Raw genomic sequence first — 26,800 nt, forward strand, 5'->3', positions numbered from 1 at the left:
CGCTGGTTCTGCTCACACTGCCCTACCCTGTGCTCTGACCTCTTTCTCCCCTCTCTCCAGATGACATCTCGCGTCTTGTGACGGCCGGCCGCCCAACAACCTGCCCGCTTGACCCTATCCCCTCCTCTCTTCTCCAGACCATCTCCGGTGACCTTCTCCCTTACCTCACCTCGCTCATCAACTCATCCCTGACCGCTGGCTACGTCCCTCCCGTCTTCAAGAGAGCGAGAGTTGCACCCCTTCTGAAAAAACCTACACTCGATCCCTCCGATGTCAACAACTACAGACCAGTATCCCTTCTTTCTTTTCTCTCCAAAACTCTTGAACGTGCCGTCCTTGGCCAGCTCTCCCGCTATCTCTCTCAGAATGACCTTCTTGATCCAAACCAGTCAGGTTTCAAGACTAGTCATTCAACTGAGACTGCTCTTCTCTGTATCACGGAGGCGCTCCGCACTGCTAAAGCTAACTCTCTCTCCTCTGCTCTCATCCTTCTAGACCTATCGGCTGCCTTCGATACTGTGAACCATCAGATCCTCCTCTCCACCCTCTCCGAGTTGGGCATCTCCGGCGCGGCCCACGCTTGGATTGCGTCCTACCTGACAGGTCGCTCCTACCAGGTGGCGTGGCGAGAATCCGTCTCCTCACCACGTGCTCTCACCACTGGTGTCCCCAGGGCTCTGTTCTAGGCCCTCTCCTATTCTCGCTATACACCAAGTCACTTGGCTCTGTCATAACCTCACATGGTCTCTCCTATCATTGCTATGCAGACGACACACAATTAATCTTCTCCTTTCCCCCTTCTGACGACCAGGTGGCGAATCGCATCTCTGCATGTCTGGCAGACATATCAGTGTGGATGACGGATCATCACCTCAAGCTGAACCTCGGCAAGACGGAGCTGCTCTTCCTCCCGGGAAGGACTGCCCGTTCCATGATCTCGCCATCACGGTTGACAACTCCATTGTGTCCTCGTCCCAGAGCGCTAAGAACCTTGGCGTGATCCTGGACAACACCCTGTCGTTCTCAAATAACATCAAGGCGGTGGCCCGTTCCTGTAGGTTCATGCTCTACAACATCCGCAGAGTACGACCCTGCCTCACACAGGAAGCGGCGCAGGTCCTAATCCAGGCACTTGTCATCTCCCGTCTGGATTACTGCAACTCGCTGTTGGCTGGGCTCCCTGCCTGTGCCATTAAACCCCTACAACTCATCCAGAACGCCGCAGCCCGTCTGGTGTTCAACCTTCCCAAGTTCTCTCACGTCACCCCGCTCCTCCGCTCTCTCCACTGGCTTCCAGTTGAAGCTCGCATCCGCTACAAGACCATGGTGCTTGCCTACGGAGCTGTGAGGGGAACGGCACCTCAGTACCTCCAGGCTCTGATCAGGCCCTACACCCAAACAAGGGCACTGCGTTCATCCACCTCTGGCCTGCTCGCCTCCCTACCACTGAGGAAGTACAGTTCCCGCTCAGCCCAGTCAAAACTGTTCGCTGCTCTGGCCCCCCAATGGTGGAACAAACTCCCTCACGACGCCAGGACAGCGGAGTCAATCACCACCTTCCGGAGACACCTGAAACCCCACCTCTTTAAGGAATACCTAGGATAGGATAAAGTAATCCTTCTCCCCCTCCCCCCTTAAAAGACCTAGATGCACTATTGTAAAGTGGCTGTTCCACTGGATGTCATAAGGTGAAAGCACCAATTTGTAAGTCGCTCTGGATAAGAGCGTCTGCTAAATGACTTAAATGTAAATGTAAATGAAGAGGGAAGGGAGAGTGTGGAGAGGAAGAGGGAAGGGAGAGTGTGGAGAGGAAGAGGGAGGGAGAGAGTGTGGAGAGGAAGAGGGAGGGAGAGGGCAGGGGAGAGTGTGGAGAGGGAGAGGGGGGGAAGGATGGGGAGAGTGTGGAGAGGAAGAGTGAGGGAGAGGGAAGGGGAGGGGGAGAGGAAGAGGGTGGGTCTGCCTCTGCTCAGTGTCTCTCTACCAACCTCCAGCAGTGCTATCAGTCACACCAACAGGAAAGAGGGATGTTTGGGGGTACATACCTGCCTGTATCTCAATCGTACTCTGTCATGAAGATACAGACAATTTGTTTAGCTTTTTATTCAATATTCATTGTTTGACCCAAATTATGTGTCACTTTCCAACACTTCATCAAATTGTGTTTAACTATTTCCAAGAAGTTGACTATATGTTTTGAGGAACTATCCAAATGTAGAGATTGAACAGTGTGTGTGCTTGTTTTCCTACCTTATCATGACCCTAACAAGCATTTCACTACACTCGCATTAACATCTGCTAACCATGTGTATGTGACAAATAACATTTGATTTGATTTGATGTCCTACTAATTCACTTGAATGTCCTGACAAGGTCGGGAAACAATAACTTTTTTGAAAAGTTTTAAGCTTCAGGTTTAGGTTTTTGTGGTTACGCTTAGCGTTGAGGTTAAGGAAAATATGATTTTTAATGGTCAAACATTTGTACTCCCCAAAGTCATGACATTTCACGAAAATAAAGCTGTGTGCTGCCAGGGGGCGCTCCGCCAACATCCCCCCCACCTCTCTCCATCTGTACCTCTCTCTACCTCCCTACACCTCTCTCTAACTCCCTACACCTCGCTCTACCTCCCTACACCTCTCTCTACCTCCCTACACCTCGCTCTACCTCCCTACACCTCTCTCTACCTCCCTACACCTCTCTCTACCTCCCTACACCTCTCTCTATCTCCCTACACCTCTCTCTACCTACCTACACCTCTCTCTAACTCCCTCTACTGCTCTCTACCTCCCTACACCTCTCTCTACCTCCCTACACCTCTCTCTAACTCCCTACACCTCTCTCTACCTCCCTACGCCTCTCTCTAACTCCCTCTACCGCTCTCTACCTCCCTACACCTCTCTCTAACTCCCTACACCTCTCTCTAACTCCCTACACCTCTCTCTCCCTCTACTGCTCTCTACCTCCCTACACCTCTCTCTACCTCCCTACACCTCTCTCTACCTCCCTACACCTCTCTCTATCTCCCTACACCTCTCTCTACCTACCTACACCTCTCTCTAACTCCCTCTACTGCTCTCTACCTCCCTACACCTCTCTCTACCTCCCTACACCTCTCTCTCTACCTCCCTACGCCTCTCTCTAACTCCCTCTACCGCTCTCTACCTCCCTACACCTCTCTCTACCTCCCTACACCTCTCTCTACCTCCCTCTACCGCTCTCTACCTCCCTACACCCCTCTCTACCTCCCTACACCTCTCTCTACCTCCCTACACCTCTCTCTACCCCTCTCTCTACCTCCCTACACCTCTCTCTACCTCCCTATACCTCTCTCTACCTCCCTCTACTGCTATCTACCTCCCTACACCGCTCTCTACCTCCCTACACCTCTCTCTAACTCCCTACACCTCTCTCTCCCTACACCTCTCTCTACCTCCCTACACCTCTATCTACCTCCCTACACCGCTCTCTACCTCCCTACACCTCTCTCTACCTCCCTACACCTCTCTCTACCTCCCTACACCTCTCTCTAACTCCCTCTACCTCTCTCTACCTCCCTCTACCGCTCTCTACCTCCCTACACCCCTCTCTACCTCCCTACACCTCTCTCTACCTCTACACCTCTCTCTACCTCCCTACACCTCTCTCTACCTCCCTACACCTCTCTCTACCTACCTACACCTCTCTCTACCTACCTACACCTCTCTCTACCTCCCTACACCTCTCTCTACCTCCCTACACCGCTCTCTACCTCCCTACAGCTCTCTACCTCCCTACACCGCTCTCTACCTCCCTACACCTCACTCTACCTCCCTACACCTCTCTCTAACTCCCTCTACTGCTCTCTACCTCCCTCTACCGCTCTCTACCTCCCTACACCTCTCTCCCTACACCTCTCTCTACCTCCCTACACCTCTCTCTACCTCCCTACACCGCTCTCTACCTCCCTACACCTCTCTCTACCTCTCTCTACCTCCCTACACCTCTCTCTAACTCCCTCTACCGCTCTCTACCTCCCTACACCTCCCTACACCTCTCTCTACCTCCCTACACACCTTGAGGAGACAAGCCCACAGAAACAACTAGTTGAGGAGACAAGCCCACAGAAAAAACTAGTTGAGGAGACAAGCCCACAGAAAAAACTAGTTGAGGAGACAAGCCCACAGAAACAACTAGTTGAGGAGACAAGCCCACAGAAACAACTAGTTGAGGAGACAAGCCCACAGAAACAACTAGTTGAGGAGACAAGCCCACAGAAACAACTAGTTGAGGAGACAAGCCCACAGAAAAAACTAGTTGAGGAGACAAGCCCACAGAAACAACTAGTTGAGGAGACAAGCCCACAGAAACAACTAGTTGAGGAGACAAGCCCACAGAAAAAACAGGATTGTGTTTTTTGTCTGAGAGCTAATATATCCACAACCACGGCAACAGGCCGCCGACTTTCACACTTTTGTTTCCCCGCCACTCGCGCTCGCTTTTTCATACGGGGTCAGCAACAAACAATCTAAGTTTGGCAACGTCAGCCGTGCTTAAAACAACAGGCATTGTTCACCAGGCTTTGTTTACAGAAATCTACAGGTTTCAATGGACAGCTTTTTCCTTAATCCTGTCAATCAACTCCTCATTTCCCCATTTTTTGGTTTGCTGTTTGAAGATGCCCTCTCATGTAATTTCCTTTGACTTTTTAAATATGCGCAGGGGAGGGGCAAAAAAGTGGAGAAGTTGTAAAACATGTTTTAAAAAGTTCATTCTTGCATAAACCTTGAAAATGGGCAGCTTGCATTGCCTGAATTTTAAAAAACAAAATCACTTTCTGAATCAGAGGCTACAGGCTCTGCCAGAGATACAGAGAGGATGACAAACATGAAAGGAGAGAGAGAGAGAGAGAGAGAGAGAGAGGAAAGAGAGAGAGGAAGGAGCGAGAGAGAAGAGGGGAGAGAAAGGGAGTTTATGAGGGGATTGGGTTCAGACTCCCTAATGCCCTTTGTGTATGTTTATCTAAGCAAGAGCAAGACGGAGTCAGCAATAGTGAAACTGAAAGAGAGAATTGAGACTTTTCATTGTTAAATCTCTGGTGCCTACAAAGCAGGAACAATGAGACAGCGAGCCAACTTCCCTAAATGTTCTCAACAACCAAAAACACTTATTTAAGTTCAACTTTCTTAATGGTTAGTTATTTCTGGTAGTTTGTAGTAAACTCTTCTGGTCCTGTAGGTTCCTCTGGCTGTTACTGTTACTGTTGCCATGTGTGTGTACTGTGACATGCAGCTGGCTCACTGGTCAGTCACAGGACATAGATGAGTCTTTGTATCAGGGCTAGAGATATTGGAAACCAGATCAGAGGATGTAGACATGGGGAGAGGTAATACCTCTATCGAGCAGTGTAGTGGCCATTCCTCCATAAGGAATACCAGAGGCAGGCTATCCCCCCCCCCCATCCTGCACGGGACAACTCTACAGGTGAATTTATCTTCAGTATCATGAGAGGATTGGCATGTATGAGAGAGTTGGCAAGAGGGGGAAACGGAAAATGTGTAGGACGGGAAAGAGAAAGGAGAGAGAGAGAGGGACAGAGAGAGAGAGAGAGAGGGAGAGAGAGGGAGAGAGAGAGAGAGAGGGACAGAGAGAGGGATAGAGAGAGAGAGAGAGGGACAGAGAGAGAGACACAGAGAGAGAGAGAGGGACAGAGAGGGAGAGAGAGAGAGAGGGACAGAGAGAGGGACAGAGAGATAGAGAGAGAGAGACAGAGAGATAGAGAGAGAGAGAGAGGGACAGAGAGATGGACAGAGAGATAGAGAGACACAGAGAGAGAGACACAGAGAGAGAGAGAGAGAGACACAGAGAGAGAGAGACAGAGAGAGAGAGAGAGGGACAGAGAGAGAAAGGAGAAGGGGAGAGAGAAAGGAGAAGGGGAGAGAGAGAGAGAGAAGAAAGGAGAAGGGGGAGAGAGAGACAGAGAAAGGAGAAGGGGGAGAGAGAGAGACAGAGACAGAGAAAGGAGAAGGGGGAGAGAGAGAGACAGAGAAAGGAGAAGGGGGAGAGAGAGACAGAGACAGAGAAAGGAGAAGGGGGAGAGAGAGAGACAGAGAAAGGAGAAGGGGAGAGAGAGAGAGAGAAAGGAGAAGGGGGAGAGAGAGAGAGAGAGAAAGGAGAAGGGGAGAGAGAGAGAGAGAAAAGGAGAAGGGGGGAGAGAGAGAGAGAGAAAGGAGAAGGGGGAGAGAGAAAGGAGAAGGGGGAAAGAGAGAAATGAGAAGGGGGAGAGAGAGAGAAAGGTGAAGGGAGAGAGAGAGAAAGAAGAAGGAGAGAAAACGCAGAGTATTAGGTCCGGGGGACTCCCTGCTCAGCAGTTATTCATTAACACATTTTAACACTTTCCTCCTCCGTTCTTCTCCTCCTCAGATATAAAAACACACACTCTCATTAGAATGACTGGCCTCCACCTCACTACATCCAGTACACTGCAAGTACAACTTGTGTGTGTGCGTGTGTGTGCGTGTGCATGCGTGCGTGCGCGCCCTGGACTACTCAGGGAAAGGGAGGTTCAAATTTCAGATGAGGGGTAAAATAGTTAACAGATTGCCCGTCTCAGTACCAGAGGTCCTGCTCAGTACCAGATGAGCCCCAGTCTACAGTACATCTCAGTACCAGAGGTCCTGCTCAGTACCAGATGAGCCCCAGTCTACAGTACATCTCAGTACCAGAGGTCCTGCTCAGTGCCAGATGAGCCCCAGTCTACAGTACATCTCAGTACCAGAGGTCCTGCTCAGTACCAGATGAGCCCCAGTCTACAGTACATCTCAGTACCAGAGGTCCTGCTCAGTACCAGATGAGCCCCAGTCTACAGTACATCTCAGTACCAGAGGTCCTGCTCAGTACCAGATGAGCCCCAGTCTACAGTACATCTCAGTACCAGAGGTTCTGCTCAGTACCAGATGAGCCCCAGTCTACAGTACATCTCAGTACCAGATGAGCCTCAGTCTACAGTACATCTAACTATGCCACTTTGTTTACATACTCATCTCATATGTATATACTGCACTCAATACCATCTACTGTATCTTGCCTATGCCGCTCTGTACCATCACTCACTCATGTATCTTTATGTACATATTCTTATCCCCTTACACTTGTGTCTATAAGGTAGTAGTTTTGGAATTGTTAGCTAGATTACTTGTTGGTTATTACTGCATTGTCGGAACTAGAAGCACAAGCATTTCGCTACACTCGCACTAACATCTGCTAACCATGTGTATGTGACAAATAACATTTGATTTGATTTGATCTCAGTACCAGATGAGCCTCAGTCTACAGTACATCTCAGTACCAGAGGTCCTGCTCAGTACCAGATGAGCCTCAGTCTACAGTACATCTCAGTACCAGATGAGCCTCAGTCTACAGTACATCTCAGTACCAGAGGTCCTGCTCAGTGCCAGATGAGCCTCAGTCTACAGTACATCTCAGTACCAGAGGTCCTGCTCAGTGCCAGATGAGCCTCAGTCTACAGTACATCTCAGTACCAGAGGTCCTGCTCAGTGCCAGATCAGCCTCAGTCTACAGTACATCTCAGTACCAGAGGTCCTGCTCAGTACCAGATGAGCCTCAGTCTACAGTACATCTCAGTACCAGAGGTCCTGCTCAGTGCCAGATGAGCTCCAGTCTACAGTACATCTCTTTGTCACTTTACCCTAAACATACATATATGGTTTTCAGTAATTACCAAAAAAGTACACACAGTAAGCGCCAGGATAATATCATCATATAAACGTACCAAAGATTGATTATCTCCATTCCATACTATTCATTACAATAACAATCATTTAGGAAACGGTACGACTGATCAGTTCACTTCACAAATAACAAATGAAGGATTGACTGATTTTGAGTCTTCATCCACCACAGTGGTGAGCGTGCTGCCATCTAGCTGAGGCCTATGGGAGATCAACTGGTCACTTAAACTACATGGCCAAAGGTATGTGGACACCGGCTCCTTGAACACATCATCCCGAAATCATGGGAATTGATATGACCTTGCCCCCCCAGTTTGCTGCTATAACAGCCTCCACTCTTCTGGGGAGGCTTTCCACTAGATGTTGGAACATTGCTGCAGGGACTTGCTTCCATTCAGCCACAAGAGCATTAGTGAGGTTGGGTACTGATGTTGGGCGATAAAGCCTGGCTCGCAGTCTGTGTTCCAAATCATCCCAAAGGTGTTCGATGGGGTTGAGGTCAGGGCTCTCTGCAGGCCAGTCAAGTTCTTCTACACCGGTCTCAACAAACCATTTCTGTATGGATCTCGCTTTGTGCACGAGGGCATTGTCATGCTGAAACAGGAAAGGGCCTTCCCCAAACTGTTGCCATAAAGTTGAAAGCACAGAAGTGTCTAGAATGTCATTGTATGCTGTAGCGTTAAGATTCCCTGCACTGGAACTAAGGGACCCGAACAATGAAAAACAGCCCCAGACCATTATTCCTCCTCCACCAAACTTTACAGTTGGCACTATGCAATGGGGCAGGTAGCATTCTCCTGGCATCCGCCAAACATCCAGATTCATTCATCAGACTGCCAGATGTTGAAGTGTGATTCATCACTCCAGAGAACGTGTTTCCACTGCGCCAGAGTCCAATGGTGGCGAGCTCTACACCAGCCGACACTTGGCATTGCACATGGTGATCTTAGGCTTGTGTGCGGCTCCTTGGCCATGGAAACTTAATTTCATAAAGCTCCTGGTGAACAGTGCTGACGTTGCTTCCAGAGGCATTATGTATTTCAGCGATCCCGTTCGGTGAGCTTGTGTGGCCTACCACCTACCGTTGTTTCTCCTAGACTTTTCCACTTCACAATAACAGCTCTCTAGAGGGTAGTGAGGTCTGCCCAACGTATCACCGGGGGCAAACTACCTGCCCACCAGGACACCTACAGCACCCGATATCACAGGAAGGACAAAAAGATCATCAAGGACAACAACCACCCGAGCCACTGCCTGTTCACCCCGCTACCATCCAGAAGACGAGGTCAGTACAGGTGCATCAAAGCTGGGACCGAGAGACTGAAAACAGCTTCCATCTCAATTTCATCAGATTGCTAAATAGCCATCACTAGGCGGCTTCTACCCGGTTACGTAACCCTGCACCTTAGAGGCTGCTGCCCCATATACATAGACATGGAATCACTGGTCACTTTAACAATGGAACACTAGTCACTAATAATGTTGACATATTTTGCATTACTCATCTCATATGTATATACTGTATTCTATACTATTCTACTGTATCTTAGTCTATGCATTACTCATCTCATATGTATATACTGTATTCTATACTATTCTACTGTCTCTTAGTCTATGCATTACTCATCTCATATGTATATACTGTATTCTATACTATTCTACTGTCTCTTAGTCTATGCATTACTCATCTCATATGTATATACTGTATTCTATACTATTCTACTGTATCTTAGTCTATGCATTACTCATCTCATATGTATATACTGTATTCTAAAATGTTTCTCATCCAAATATTGATATATTCTTAATTCCATTCCTTTACATTTGTGTGTATTGTGTATATTGTTGTGAAATGTTAGATATTACTTGTTAGATATTACTGCACTGTTGGAGCTAGAAACACAAGCATTTTTGTTACACCCGCAATAACATCTGCTAACCATGTGTATGTGACCAATAACATCTGCTAAACATGTGACCAATAACATCTGCTAACCATGTGACCAATAACATCTGCTAAACATGTGACCAATAACATCTGTTAAACAGGTGACCAATAACATCTGCTAAACATGTGACCAATAGCATCTGTTAAACAGGTGACCAATAACATCTGCTAAACATGTGACCAATAACATCTGCTAAACATGTGACCAATAACATCTGTTAAACAGGTGTATGTGACCAATAACATCTGTTAAACAGGTGTATGTGACCAATAACATCTGTTAAACAGGTGTATGTGACCAATAACATCTGTTAAACAGGTGTATGTGACCAATAACATCTGCTAAACATGTGACCAATAACATCTGCTAAACATGTGACCAATAACATCTGATAAACATGTGTATGTGACCAATAACATCTGGTAAACAGGTGTATGTGACCAATAACATCTGCTAACCATGTGTATGTGACCAATAACATCTGCTAACCATGTGTATGTGACCAATAACATCTGTTAAACATGTGTATGTGACCAATAACATCTGGTAAACAGGTGTATGTGACCAATAACATCTGCTAAACATGTGACCAATAACATCTGCTAACCATGTGTATGTGACCAATAACATCTGCTAACCATGTGTATGTGACCAATAACATCTGTTAAACAGGTGTATGTGACCAATAACATCTGTTAAACAGGTGTATGTGACCAATAACATCTGCTAAACATGTGACCAATAACATCTGCTAAACATGTGACCAATAACATCTGCTAAACATGTGTATGTGACCAATAACATCTGTTAAACAGGTGTATGTGACCAATAACATCTGTTAAACAGGTGTATGTGACCAATAACATCTGTTAAACAGGTGTATGTGACCAATAACATCTGCTAAACATGTGACCAATAACATCTGCTAAACATGTGACCAATAACATCTGATAAACATGTGTATGTGACCAATAACATCTGGTAAACAGGTGTATGTGACCAATAACATCTGCTAACCATGTGTATGTGACCAATAACATCTGCTAACCATGTGTATGTGACCAATAACATCTGTTAAACATGTGTATGTGACCAATAACATCTGGTAAACAGGTGTATGTGACCAATAACATCTGCTAAACATGTGACCAATAACATCTGCTAACCATGTGTATGTGACCAATAACATCTGCTAACCATGTGTATGTGACCAATAACATCTGTTAAACAGGTGTATGTGACCAATAACATCTGTTAAACAGGTGTATGTGACCAATAACATCTGCTAAACATGTGACCAATAACATCTGCTAAACATGTGACCAATAACATCTGCTAAACATGTGTATGTGACCAATAACATGTGGTAAACATGTGTATGTGACCAATAACATCTGGTAAACATGTGTATGTGACCAATAACATCTGGTAAACATGTGTATGTGACCAATAACATCTGCTAACCATGTGTATGTGACCAATAACATCTGCTAACCATGTGTATGTGACCAATAACATCTGCTAACCATGTGTATGTGACCAATAAAATCTGCTAAACATGTGTATGTGACCAATAACATCTGCTAACCATGTGACCAATAACATCTGCTAAATATGTGACCAATAACATCTGCTAACCACGTGACCAATAACATCTGCTAACCATGTGTATGTGACCAATAACATCTGTTAACCATGTGTATGTGACCAATAACATCTGCCAAACATGTGTATGTGACCAATAACATCTGCTAAACATGTGACCAATAACATCTGCTAAACATGTGACCAATAACATCTGCTAACCATGTGACCAATAACATCTGCTAACCATGTGACCAATAACATCTGCTAACCATGTGACCAATAACATCTGCTGAACATGTGTATGTAACCAATAACATCTGCTAAACATGTGTATGTGACCAATAACATCTGCTAACCATGTGTATGTGACCAATAACATCTGCCAAACATGTGTATGTGACCAATAACATCTGCTAACCATGTGTATGTGACCAATAACATCTGCTAACCATGTGTATGTGACCAATAACATCTGCTAACCATGTGACCAATAACATCTGCTAACCATGTGACCAATAACATCTGATAAACATGTGACCAATAACATCTGCTAACCATGTGTATGTGACCAATAACATCTGATAAACATGTGTATGTGACCAATAAAATTGGATTAGATTTGACATACAGTTGGCCAGGGCAGCTCTAGCAGGGCAGATATTTGACAAACTGACTTGTTGGAAAGGTGGCATCCCATGACGGTGCCACGTTGAAAGTCACTGAGCTGTTCAGTTCGGGCCATTCTACTGCCAGTGTTTGTCTATGGAGATTGCATGGCTGTGTGCTCGATTTTATACCCCTGTCAGCAACGGGTTGAAACAGACGAATCCACTACATCTGAAAAGGTGTCTGCATACTTTTGTAGTGTTTCTCCACAAAAACACAGAGCACAACTGGCAAGTACTGTACTTCAATATGTGTACTAAAAGGTGCTAAACAGAAGAGCCTTGAATAAACATCTCTCTCTCTCGTCACAGGTTTGGTGTTTAGATCAAAGTATATTCACGTATGGAAGTATCTCCTGTTTTGGTGAATATGGACAAAAATAACTAAACTGATACGACAAATCTAATTCCAGATGTACGCAGATAGAATGGGGAAAAAAATAGCTAATAGGCTAATGGGATGCAGCCCTACAACACAACAGCAAAACAGTAAAAGTCAGCAGAGACATATGGAACGTTAGATAGACACCAAGTTCCAACTGTCTCTCTCAAAAGCTCTCTTCCTCTTCAAAGTCACATCCATTGATGAAGACACGAATGTGTTTGTGAATTTAGGGTATTTTGAGCTGGTTGAGTTTTTACAGAAACTCTCTGGCGGTTGTATCTCTATGAGCTGAACATGTCTGGATACAGATCTGCCCCCCCCCCCGTCACTGGGGCGTCCAGCAGGCAGTGGAGGCGGTGAGCACAGAGATATGTGCAGAAAGTCACTCGCTGGCAAAATGAGGCCATTCAACCACATGGCCAGTGTGAAGAGGACCCACTGGCCCGTGATTGGCCAGCCCACACTGGGGAAGGGGAGGTCACCGTACAGAGAGGAAGGGGGAGAGAGAGAGAGAGAGAGAGAGAGAGAGAGAGAGAGAGAGAGGGAGATACGGTCACGTGACCTAGTCCAGCAGAGAGCTGTATAATAGGCCCTCTCTCGGAGTAGAGAGGCAAAGGCTGGATGTGAACCAAAATCCCTCTACCACACACAGGCTGGGCATTGTTGCCTGTTCACCAGACTCTATCTCAGGGGGCACTTTATCATTCAATTAGGACAGCTTTCACACCAAACACCGGAGAAAGGGGACCTTCAATCAAGCTCTAAAAACTCACACTAAAGCTGGAGGGGACACAGGAAAGGGACTCAAAGTTGTCACTCCACTTCCATTTTTTTTGTTTGTGTGTGTTGTCATCCAAGACTTTGAGGAGAGAGGAAGAGAGAGGAAGAGAGAGGAAGAGGAAGAGAGAGGAAGAGAGAGGAAGAGGAAGAGAGAGGAAGAGGAAGAAATGTGGCAGGAAGGAAAAGAGAGGAGAAGTATCTAGGCGGGACAACATGCAGTCAACCACATGTTCATGGAGGGTTCGCCATATATGTGTGAATGGGGGAGAGAGAGGGAGGATGTCAGAGAGGAGGGAGGATGTCAGAGAGGTGGGAGGATGAGACAGGTGTGAGGATGTCAGAGAGGAGGGAGGATGTCAGAGAGGAGGGAGGATGTCAGAGAGGTGGGAGGATGTCAGAGAGGAGGAAGGATGTCAGAGAGGTGGGAGGATGAGAGAGGGAGGATGTCAGAGAGGTGGGAGGATGAGAGAGGTGGGAGGATGAGAGAGGTGGAAGGATGTCAGAGAGGTGGGAGGATGTCAGAGAGGTGGGAGGATGAGAGAGGGAGGATGTCAGAGAGGTGGGAGGATGAGAGAGAGGTGGGAGGATGAGAGAGGGAGGATGTCAGAGAGGTGGGAGGATGAGAGAGGTGGGAGGATGTCAGAGAGGTGGGAGGATGTCAGAGAGGTGGGAGGATGTCAGAGAGGAGGGAGGATGTCAGAGAGGTGGGAGGATGTCAGAGAGGTGGGAGGATGTCAGAGAGGAGGGAGGATGTCAGAGAGGTGGGAGGATGTCAGAGAGGTGGGAGGATGTCAGAGAGGAGGGAGAATGAGAGAGGTGGGAGATGTCAGAAAAGTGGGAGGATGTCAGAGAGGTGGGAGGATGTCAGAGAGGAGGGAGGACACCTGCCTCTGATTGAGAACCATACCAGGCCAAACTCAAAAACACAACATAGAAAACGGAACATAGACAACCCACCCAACTCACGCCCTGACCATACTAAAACGAAGACATAACAAAGGAACTAAGGTCAGAACGTGACAGAAATCCAATGTTCATATTCCCTCATCTCTCAATGTATGCATCCTTACCTTCACCACCCTCTCAAATGTTTTGGCCAAATGTTGTGCGCTTTGAATGTTACCAAAAAAAGTGGGAATCATTTCACACAGTCTCAACTTCATGTTTTTCTACTTCTTTCTAATAGGGAGAGATGCTTTCTTGTCATCTAAGGAGGGAGAGATGCTTCTTATCATCTAAGGAGGGAGAGATGCTTCTTGTCGTCTAAGGAGGGAGAGATGCTTTCTTATCATCTAAGGATGGAGAGATGCTTTCTTATCGTCTAAGGATGGAGAGATGCTTTCTTGTCATCTAAGGATGGAGATATGCTTTCTTATCATCTAAGGATGGAGAGATGCTTTCTTATCATCTAAGGATGGAGAGATGCATTTTTATCATCTAAGGAGGGAGAGATGCTTTCTTATCGTCTAAGGATGGTGAGATGCTTTCTTATCGTCTAAGGATGGAGAGATGCTTTCTTGTCATCTAAGGAGGGAGAGATGCTTTCTTATCATCTAAGGAGGGAGAGATGCTTTCGTTGGCATAATTTTTGAGGGGTTGGGATTGTGGAGCAGGGCGGGGTTGTGGAGCAGGGTGGGGTTGTGGAGCAGGGCGGGGTTGTGGAGCAGGGTGGGGTTGTGGAGCAGGGCGGGGTTGTGGAGCAGGGCGGGGTTGTGGAGCAGGGGGCGGGGTTGTGGAACAGGGCGGGGTTGTGGAACAGGGCGGGGTTGTGGAGCAGGGCGGGGTTGTGGAGCAGGGCGGGATTGTGGAACAGGGCGGGGTTGTGGAGCAGGGCGGGGTTGTGGAACAGGGTGGGGTTGTGGAACAGGGTGGGGTTGTGGAACAGGGTGGGGTTGTGGAGCAGGGTGGGGTTGTGGAACAGGGTGGGGTTGTGGAGCAGGGTGGGGTTGTGGAACAGGGTGGGGTTGTGGAACAGGGTGGGGTTGTGGACCAGGGTGGGGTTGTGGAGCAGGGTGGGATTGTGGAGCAGGGTGGGGTTGTGGAACAGGGTGGGGTTGTGGACCAGGGTGGGGTTGTGGAGGAGGGTGGGATTGTGGAACAATCTGATCCTCTCAGTACTACAGTTCCTCTCTGATGCTCTCAGTACTACAGTTCCTCTCTGATCCTCTTAGTACTACAGTTCCTCTCTGATCCTCTCAGTACTACAGTTCCTCTCTGATGCTCTCAGTACTACAGTTCCTCTCTGATCCTCTCAGTACTACAGTTCCTCTCTGATCCTCTCAGTACTACAGTTCCTCTCTGATCCTCTCAGTACTACAGTTCCCCTCTGATCCTCTCAGTACTACAGTTCCTCTCTGATCCTCTCAGTACTACAGTTCCCCTCTGATCCTCTCAGTACTACAGTTCCTCTCTGATCCTCTCTGATCCTCTCAGTACTACAGTTCCTCTCTGATCCTCTCAGTACTACAGTTCCTCTCTGATCCTCTCTGATCCTCTCAGTACTACAGTTCCTCTCTGATCCTCTCAGTACTACAGTTCCTCTCTGATCCTCTCAGTACTACAGTTCCTCTCTGATCCTCTCAGTACTACAGTTCCCCTCTGATCCTCTCAGTACTACAGTTCCTCTCTGATCCTCAGTACTACAGTTCCTCTCTGATGCTCTCAGTACTACAGTTCCTCTCTGATCCTCTCAGTACTACAGTTCCTCTCTGATGCTCTCAGTACTACAGTTCCTCTCTGATCCTCTCAGTACTACAGTTCCTCTCTGATCCTCTCTGATCCTCTCAGTACTACAGTTCCTCTCTGATCCTCTCAGTATTACAGTTCCTCTCTGATCCTCTCAGTACTACAGTTCCTCTCTGATGCTCTCAGTACTACAGTTCCTCTCTGATCCTCTCAGTACTACAGTTCCTCTCTGATCCTCTCAGTACTACAGTTCCTCTCTGATCCTCTCAGTACTACAGTTCCTCTCTGATCCTCTCAGTACTACAGATCCTCTCTGATCCTCTCAGTACTACAGTTCCTCTCTGATCCTCTCAGTACTACAGTTCCCCTCTGATCCTCTCTGATCCTCTCAGTACTACAGATCCTCTCTGATCCTCTCAGTACTACAGTTCCTCTCTGATCATCTCAGTACTACAGTTCCTCTCTGATCCTCTCTGATCCTCTCAGTACTACAGATCCTCTCTGATCATCTCAGTACTACAGTTCCTCTCTGATCCGCTCTGATCCTCTCAGTACTACAGATCCTCTCTGATCATCTCAGTACTACAGTTCCTCTCTGATCCTCTCAGTACTACAGTTCCTCTCTGATCCTCTCAGTACTACAGTTCCTCTCTGATCCTCTCAGTACTACAGTTCCTCTCTGATCCTCTCAGTACTACAGTTCCTCTCTGATGCTCTCAGTACTACAGTTCCTCTCTGATGCTCTCAGTACTACAGTTCCTCTCTGATCCTCTCAGTACTACAGTTCCTCTCTGATCCTCTCAGTACTACAGTTCCTCTCTGATCCTCTCAGTACTACAGATCCTCTCTGATCATCTCAGTACTACAGTTCCTCTCTGATCCTCTCTGATCCTCTCAGTACTACAGATCCTCTCTGATCCTCTCAGTACTACAGTTCCTCTCTGATCCTCTCAGTACTACAGTTCTTCTCTGATCCTCTCAGTACTACAGTTCCCCTCTGATCCTCTCAGTACTACAGTTCCCCTCTGATCCTCTCAGTACTACAGTTCCTCTCTGATCCTCTCAGTACTACAGTTCCTCTCTGATCCTCTCAGTACTACAGTTCCTCTCTGATCCTCTCAGTACTACAGTTCCTCTCTGATCCTCTCAGTACTACAGTTCCTCTCTGATCCTCTCAGTACTACAGTTCCTCTCTGATCCTCTCAGTACTACAGTTCCTCTCTGATCCTCTCAGTACTACAGTTCCTCTCTGATCCTCTCAGTACTACAGTTCTTCTCTGATCCTCTCAGTACTACAGTTCCTCTCTGATCCTCTCAGTACTACAGTTCCTCTCTGATCCTCTCAGTACTACAGTTCCTCTCTGATCCTCTCAGTACTACAGTTCCTCTCTGATCCTCTCAGTACTACAGATCCTCTCTGATCATCTCAGTACTACAGTTCCTCTCTGATCCTCTCTGATCCTCTCAGTACTACAGATCCTCTCTGATCATCTCAGTACTACAGTTCCTCTCTGATCCTCTCTGATCCTCTCAGTACTACAGATCCTCTCTGATCCTCTCAGTACTACAGTTCCTCTCTGATCCTCTCAGTACTACAGTTCTTCTCTGATCCTCTCAGTACTACAGTTCCCCTCTGATCCTCTCAGTACTACAGTTCCTCTCTGATCCTCTCAGTACTACAGTTCCTCTCTGATCCTCTCAGTACTACAGTTCCTCTCTGATCCTCTCAGTACTACAGTTCCCCTCTGATCCTCTCAGTACTACAGATCCTCTCTGATCCTCTCAGTACTACAGTTCCTCTCTGATCCTCTCAGTACTACAGTTCCTCTCAGTTCCCCTCAGATCCCCTCTGATTCACTGACACATAAAATGGCATAACTGGATCGGTGCATATTTAAGGCATTACAGGGCTAAGATGAATAACTCCCTCCCTAGGCAGGGATATGACTCACGTTTAGGTATATCTTATTTTCAGTATTTCCAACCCCTTTAATGCAAACCTACATGTTCTCCTGCCACTTACCTAAACGTAGCATCTTTAGAAATAATGGAATGATCCGAGGTGAGGTTTTGCTTCGTGGAGTTCAAGATACACAAACTGTCAGTCTGTCTCAAGGCTTCAACGTAACGGAATCTACGTTGCAGTTCTGACACAGTAAATATATTTCCCACAGTCATAAACTCACAGAATCCCTTTGGGTACTGTAAAACATTATACAACTGCCAGGTAGGCTCACGTCACAGTTCAAAGTGTTTCCGCAGGCAGTAGTTTATGAACAAAGATATTAAATAAGCATTGGCGTGAGCAATTTAACCTGACCTTTATATTTAGGCTCTGACTTGGTCATTTTTCTGAATAATAATCACATCAGGAATAAATCAAATTTAAAAAATGAAATCGATGCATTTGACTTCAGGGGGAAAAGTTCTCCATTTCTGATAGATACCTTGACATATGTCTCTATATATACATAGTCCTCCAGTTTTCGTTTCTTCTGTACATCAGCTTAATCTTTTACCAAACTGGATGAGATGGATGGATGGGAGAGAGAGAGAGAGAGAGAGAGAGAGAGTCTTCGTTTCTCCTGTACATCAGCTTAATCTTTTACCAAACTGGGCTCTCAGATAGCAGTTGTACATCAACTGATCTCATCATTATTCTGTTTGGAAAGAACCATGACATGTCCCAGTATGTTTTGAGGTTGAAACCATATGTCAAAGACAATGAACTGACAGCGAAGTCCCAAAAACAAAACTATGTGTTTACTGCAGAGAGAAAAGACAGGCAATACATCTAGAACAGACACCATAGAGGAAGTAGCCCTGAGGGGTGTAAGCCCCAGTCTTTGGATGAAATGGATGGAGGACAGAGAGAGAGAGAGAGAGAGAGAGAGAGAGGGGGGAGAGAGAAAGACAGGGGGAAAGGAGGGGTGTAAGCCCCAGTCTTTGGATGAGATGGATGGAGGACAGAGAGAGAGAGAGAGAGAGAGAGAGAGAGAGAGAAAGACAGGGGGAAAGGAGGGGTGTAAGCCCCAGTCTTTGGATGAGATGGATGGAGGACAGAGAGAGAGAGAGAGAGGGGGGAGAGAAAGACAGGGGGAAAGGAGGGGTGTAAGCCCCAGTCTTTGGATGAGATGGATAGAGGACAGAGAGAGAGAGAGAGAGAGAGAGGGGAGAGGGGGAGAGAAAGACAGGGGAAAGGAGGGGTGTAAGCCCCAGTCTTTGGATGAGATGGATGGAGGACAGACAGAGAGAGAGGAGGGGGAGAAAGACAGGGGAAAGGAGGGGTGTAAGCCCCAGTCTTTGGATGAGATGGATGGAGGACAGACCGAGAGAGGAGGGGAGAAAGACAGGGGGAAAGGAGGGGTGTAAGCCCCAGTCTTTGGATGAGATGGATGGAGGACAGACAGAGAGAGGGGGGGGGAGAAAGACAGGGGGAAAGGAGGGTGTAAGCCCCAGTCTTTGGATGAGATGGATGGAGGACAGACAGAGAGAGGGGGAGAAAGACAGGGGGAAAGGAGGGGTGTAAGCCCCAGTCTTTGGATGAGATGGATGGAGGACAGACAGAGAGAGGGGGGAACAGAGGGAGAGGTGTAAGCCCCAGTCTTTGGATGAGATGGATGGAGGACAGACAAAGAGAGAGGAGGGGGAGAAAGACAGGGGGAAAGGAGGGGTGTAAGCCCCAGTCTTTGGATGAGATGGATGAAGGACAGACAGAGAGAGGAGGGGGAGAAAGACAGGGGGAAAGGAGGGTGTAAGCCCCAGTCTTTGGATGAGATGGATAGAGGACAGACAGAGAGAGGAGGGGGAGAAAGACAGGGGGAAAGGAGGGGTGTAAGCCCCAGTCTTTGGATGAGATGGATGGAGGACAGACAGAGAGGGGGGGGACAGAGGGAGAGGTGTAAGCCCCAGTCTTTGGATGAGATGGATGGAGGACAGACAGAGAGAGGGGGGACAGAGGGAGAGGTGTAAGCCCCAGTCTTTGGATGAGATGGATGGAGGACAGACAGAGAGAGGGGGGGCAGAGGGAAAGGAGGGGTGTAAGCCCCAGTCTTTGGATGAGATGGATGGAGGACAGACAGAGAGAGGGGGGGGGGCAGAGGGAGAGGTGTAAGCCCCAGTCTTTGGATGAGATGGATGGAGGACAGACAGAGAGAGGGGGGGGACAGAGGGAGAGGTGTAAGTGGTGCTTCGTGATGGATGGAACTAGGTCCTGAAAAGCCACAGCTGCTCCGCTCTTCCCAGAAAAAAATCCAGAAGGAAAAGTGTCAGTATGTGGTTCAAGCATGTAGCATCATCTCACTACTACAGACCTGCACACCGCAAGGACCATCAGAACGTGCAACGGCCCAGAGCAACGTCTACCAGTCTGAATCTATCTACTTAAATGTGTGTGCCATATGTTCAACTGTGTGTGTGTGTGTGTGTGTGTGTGTGTGTGTGTGTGTGTGTGTGTGTGTGTGTTTGCATGCAAGCAACAGCATTCATTCGGATTTTGGATACAGGTAGATCTTCATACTGGTATATATAAATATATATACCCATTATATACCCAATATATACCCATAATGAAAATGATAAATACATATATAAATAATAAGTATTGAACCAAATTCAAAACAAAGCTGACAGAAAACAGGGGGGGAGAACAAACATTAAAAACATGTCACGCTTTAACCAAACCATAGATATAAGTGAAATTCCATTGCTTTGTTTAATTGATAACTATGTTCATCAAATAAACAGAACAACTTTGTGTGTGTGGTGAATCACCACTTAGCCAACCGTTGGAAGAGTCATCTACTTATCTCTATGGTGCTGGACAGTTCAGCAGCGATGACGATGATTTGGGAGTGCTATTAGGCCTGTGAACTTGGCTCTGACGTTATCTCTCTGAGTTGGAGTGACCAAAGCAACCACAGGGTTCAACGGTCAGCAGGGCTACTGTGTGTGAAACACTACATCATATAACTCAAATAAATAATTCTTCCCTTCTCGGTTGACGCACACACACACACACACACACACACACGAGGCTGTTGAGGGGAGGACGGCTCATACTAATGTCTGGAACGGAGCAAATGGAATGGCATCAAACACGTGGAAACCATGGAAACCATGTGTTTGATGTATTTTATATCATTCCACTGATTCTGCCCCAGTCATTACCACGAGCTCGTCCTCCCCAATTAAGGTGCCACCAACCTCCTGTGCGGTTCACACACTTTGAGAGACAAGACGTCCTCTGATGCCCATGATCCGCGGCAGTTCTCAGGCTCCCAATCGGCCTGTTTTTCTCATGCTTTCTTGAGAAAATAACTAAATAGAACAATCTTGTTGCCGCCTTGATGCTAACATCCATTGTTAGGCGAACCCACTGTCCCCACCGGGCCTCGCCACTCCTCCGTGCTCCCCAGAAGGTGAATAAATACAAAAAAATAGGATCAGAGCTGTCCCTGTTCTTCTCTGGTTATTAGCTACCATGTGTTTTTCCTGAGAGCTGTCCTTCCCATTAACCCAACTGATGCTATTTTCTCATGGAAATCAGCCTCCTACCCAAAGAGGTGAAGGGGATTGTGGGACATTTCCAGAGGAAGCAATGGGACCTCCCTCCACCACACACAAAAACATTTCTCTATCAAAGGCAAACATGTAGCGTGTTGGCTCCCCACCACACAGGCTGAGCTCATGTATAAGGTAATCAAAAGATGTTGTATAAGTATTTCAAGAGCATTCAAACTGTTTATCCATGGAAAAAGTACCTTTCGCTGAATAAAACATAGTTATCTACAAAAACAAGGATGAGGAAAAATACATATATTTAGTCAAGTTTAATGTGATATTACTAGGTTATTTGTAATTCAAACGGTCTTTTCCACAAAGAACATGCTTCTAAAACTATTCAACTTTGAAATGTTTACATTAATTTAAAAAAATATATATATCTTAAATTGTCCTAGTCAAAGGTTTGTTTTGAGAAGTTTCATTGAATATTGAATATAAAAACAGTTCATTTTGTGTGGGGTTACCACTATTTCAGAAGCAGACTATATCCACTGCCTATTTATTCCAGATGTGACGTTGTAGCCTACACATGCATCAAGTTTCTATTTAACTTAAGTTTGACCTAAGTCTCACTCAGAAATAATGAGGGAAAAGAACAAACATCAACACTTGTGTATCAACTTGCACTGCAATTGTCAAAAAAAAAAAAAAAGCATTGTCTTTGTGACGTTCTCAACTTCCATTTCCTTATTATGTGGCTCGAGGCAGTGGACATGAGGCCTTGATGGAGGGAGCATTGCTCGTGTCAGACCTGCCATAACGGCGAGGAGGCGATTTGTTGCCTCACAAGAGGTGCTTAGTAGGTAGCCAAGCCTATACAACTATGCATAAATGTAGCCTACAGTGACTACAGGCGGTTCAATTTTTCGGGGATGCATATTGTTTATTTATCCTGCAACATTGTTGCTAAATGAAGCAACGTTGTATCTATAGGCATACTTTACGCCAAGTAGCCATACTTTCACACTGAAAGCATAGCCTGTACGTCGTCGAACATTCAATAAGTATTTAGCAATAGCATTGATAGCCAAGTAGGATATAATAGTCTAGTGACGTAAAACGAAAAGATTGAAACTACTAAAAGTCAATTGCAGCCTCCCAACAGCCAATACGTCACAGGTGTTTTGACATGTTGCTCAATGTTTCAGGCTCCGTTCTGGTGCAATAATGGGAGTAGCGTTGCAATGTGGGTTTGGTACAATTGATGATGATTAATTATACAGCCGTATCTGCACACACAAGTCCTCTGTTACAATGTAGGCCTAATGCACGTACTATTAGGCTACGATGTGGATCATTGACATCACTATCGCCATTAGAAGTGTTCTTTTTGCGTGTATAATGTAGACTACATCATAACATGAAAATAAACTAAACACTGCAAAATACAAAATCAGGCCCATGCCTAAAATATTATTCAAGATAATAATTGAGATCAGCCAGTGCAGACAACAGAATCACATGTTGCTTCTCAGAATCTGTTTTCTTAGAGCCAAATGTTGTTTGACAAAAACAGTTTGAAACGAAATTACAAAGTTAAACAACAAAGGTGTATCAGTGCATATGAAATGAGCCCCCCCCCCCCGCATCCATAACATGACCTTGCCCCCTTCTAAAGGCTTGCTACAGTGTTATTTAGCCATTACGACACACACACACACACACAAGGAGACGCAAAAGTCGCATAGCCCCTCAATCCGCCCGAAACATTCAATCAGCGACAACCACATGACACAAAGCCATTACAGTATGGACGAATTGTCGAAGGAAAACACTCAAATAGTTACACTTCTATGGTGTGCTGATTTTCAACGCCTGAAAATCAAGCAACAACGTCCATGAATTAGGATATGGTGCATGTAAACATTGAATGTCACATGTGTAGTTGGCAGACCTACTTAAAACATCGGAGTAGTTTACTATTTCAAATACAACAGGGACGTCCCTTCTTCTATCTCCCTCGCTCTTCTGCAGTAACATGTTCATCCATGATAAATATTCGGAAATTATTTAAAATGCTGCAATTTGTAGAAAAATCGCACCGAACATCAATCATCATTGCCAAAGCCATCATTAACACAATGCATAATGTTTACAACTTCAATTATTTAAATGTGTGACACATTTATCGACAAAAATTCCAGCGAAGAAACGATCGCGTAATTAAGATTTAAATAGCTCGATGCTGACATTCTTCTACAAAATAAGATAAATTAAACCGTGTCCGATTGCAGAACTACAACAGATCACTGATAATTGACATGTCGTGAACATCAATCTATCGATACTCATTGAAGAAAGTTGCTGTAATAATCTAAATCTTTTTTTTATTTTTTTTAAACATGCACACATCAGAACGTGCAGCTACATTATGAGATCTGACAAAAAACGAGCAGTTACCCACCAAAAAGTTTCCAGCGCCGCATTTGTCAATTTCTCATGGAACCCCGGTAACATTCCATCACCGAATATTCGCAAACATACGGTGGGAGAGACTCCACGCCACCTTTCACGGTCTTTCTTCCCTCGATCTGTTGTTTGATTAAAAAAATAATAATCTAAAATGTTCTATAATGTGTCTATATTCGGGGCCTGACCGTGTCTCTGTCTCGCTCTCAGGCTGCAGCGAGTTATGGGGCGCGAGCATTGTGGGAATGTGACGTCAGGCCACTTTCACCAACTTTTTTTCTACTAGGGACATGCAGTTTACTCTGTCGTGCTAGACTGACGTTTTCACAGTACTGGTTATGGCAATATATAACTGATTCGACTGCAGTCTACCCTCTCAGTATACACAACTAACGGAGATATTTAAACTTTAGACAGATTTAATATAACAATAAATAAGAAGGGTAAACAAAGTAAGATAAATAAACATTTATATTACAATTTCACATATACAATCATTATAGTCTATATATATTTCTGATCAACAGATCTATATATTTGGAGAATATTAATGTTATTTTCGATATACATTTTATTATATCCTATTGATTTGGCATTGTTTGTTGCTGAAAATGATAATCGAGGCATATTTATTGAATAAAATGTTTATTTATGTCAAAACGGCAATCTCATATATTTGTACAATATTGCTTAATCAACACGTTTACATTGATTATATTGAGAGGTAACTTTATAGGCCTATAGATAGCCCATGTTTAACTGATAACCTGTGCTTTGCAAGTAATCCCACTCATTACTTTATTCATATTGGTTTGTTTATTCGTTTATGTTTGAGTTTTATAATACTGAACGAATATTTTCGAAATATATATAGAGTTTCAAGTTTGTGTAATTATTCATAATTCATGTCATTTTATAGGTAACTCTTCGACATATAATTTTCATGTGGCCAATAGATGTTTGAAATGGTAATGTAAGCTTACTAAAATGTTGAAAACTATGGAATTGCCTATTATTAATTAACTGTGCATGCACACCATAAAACTAAAATGAGTAGCTAAATTATGAAAGATGTTTCTACATATGAACACATCTATTACTCTCCATTTTAGGGGGACTTAAATTCAACTGTTACAAAATATCACCACACAGAGGTCCTGATAGTACAACAAATTCAGCTCTTCACACAAACGCCACCAGATCTGGAATGCGGAGCGTGGGTCCCACGTCCGAAAGCGATGCTCTGGTGGTCCCATTTCACCTTGTGTTTTTTGGGCGAAAGAATTACTTCCAGGGCGTATCAACCCGTTTCCTCGTCACCCCAACCCCCTCCCCATCCCTTCCATACGCTTCCAAACCGCGGATGGAAGTGTTTGTGTATGAGAAAGAGTAGGGGGTGGGGAGCAAGAGTTTTAAATAAGCCTTTCGGCGTGTTCAATGGAGTGGGGGGGGACACGTTTTTGTTGGTATCATACTAAGGAAATACCTCCGAACCATATTAGCCGGCCTGTTGCAACATTGCTCACTGATATGGATAGTAAGATAATATATTGGAATGTTTTGTAACGAAGACAAATGGAAAGTATCATGAAAACTATGAATCATTTGGACTGATAAAAACATCAGGTAGACCAGTTGGACATGGAATAGTATGGGGTTATTTTGAGAAATAGGCTTATTGTTGAAGAGTAGTGTTGATAGGTCTCATAATTGTTATTCACATTTTTGAAGTAAATATTGTTAAAACATCTTTAAATAACTTTGACTAATCTTTGAATATTTCTGAACTTTAAAAAACTAAAACGTGTAGTTTGTAGTCATGAACCACACTGGTGGTTGATATAGGTAAATGCAAAGCATTATGAATAGTCTGCTGTAATTCATAATTCATGCAAATATACATGTGTTTGGATGCAGTATTTAAATAATATACAGAAAAGTGCATACTTATTTCATACTCGTACTCACTAATCGCCTATTCTAAATCATCCTTCAACAAGTAGAAAGTCAATAGTGTCACACAATCTGCATACCTTCTCGTGTCTTTATAGAATTGACGTTTTACCGAGGTGAATATTTTGAAGGACGATTAAATGAAGAAATAAGATCTGTGGCTGGATATCTAGTTCTCCGGGGAATGTAGTGTTTACAGTACTATTATTATTTATATGTTCACGTGACCTGGAATATTGGGATTTTTAACCCAGAAAAGTTTGGATCCAGCTTCAACTGTTTGGATACAATTTGTAGTTAAATGTTTTCAGGAAAATGGAAACATGGGATGTACCTTAAACTATTTATGATTCCCTGTCATTCAGTGAATTTATTCAACTGCAATATCATAAGGGCATGATTACTTTGATTAGCATAAAATGAACGTTTCGGTTATTTATTGAGTTTTTCTTCATTTGAGAGGTTCCCCATAATCATTTTGGATTTTATTTGATAATCAGACACGTTTAGGTCATTAATGATTCTTAAAAAATGTTAAAATGTGGTTAACCGACTTCAACATGATGGATTAGTTTAAAGTGGGATTATATTATGGATTAGTTTTAAAGTGGGATTATATTATGGATTAGTTTTAAAGTGAGATTATATTATGGATTAGTTTTAAAATTAGATTATTTTCTGGATTACTTTAAAGTGAGATTATATTATGGATTAGTATAAAGTGAGATTATATTATGGATTAGTATAAAGTGAGATTATATTATGGATTAGTATAAAGTGAGATTATATTATGGATTAGTTTTAAAGTGAGATTATATTATGGATTAGTTTGAAGTGAGATTATAGTGTGGATGAAGAAATTCACAACCTACCATTAGCCATTTAAACCTTAAAAAGGTAATGGAATGCTATATAAAATCACATCAAGACAGAAACATTTTTTTTATTACAAAACTATTCTAATTAAAACAAATAAACGTCTCGTAAACAAATAAATGATAGGAGGTTGAAATCCGCAACTGTTCGGAAAACATATGGAAGTTTCCTCCATTCCACAAATCGTTTTATCCTAAACATTTGTTTCAGGAACATAGA

General features: G+C 44.7%; 1 protein-coding gene across 1 annotated transcript in view; it reads right to left on the minus strand.

The window, feature by feature from the left end:
• Window positions 1-23,973, minus strand: part of LOC115119514 (zinc finger protein PLAGL2-like) — a 43,111-nt gene extending 19,138 nt beyond the window's left edge. Inside the window, 1 exon segment of the mRNA XM_065020936.1 lies at window positions 23,748-23,973. The gene's annotated coding sequence lies outside the window, so the exon portion shown is untranslated.
• Between the last annotated feature and the right edge of the window lie 2,827 nt (window positions 23,974-26,800).

Source organism: Oncorhynchus nerka, linkage group LG7, assembly GCF_034236695.1.
Source record: "Oncorhynchus nerka isolate Pitt River linkage group LG7, Oner_Uvic_2.0, whole genome shotgun sequence".
NCBI lineage: Eukaryota > Metazoa > Chordata > Actinopteri > Salmoniformes > Salmonidae > Oncorhynchus > Oncorhynchus nerka.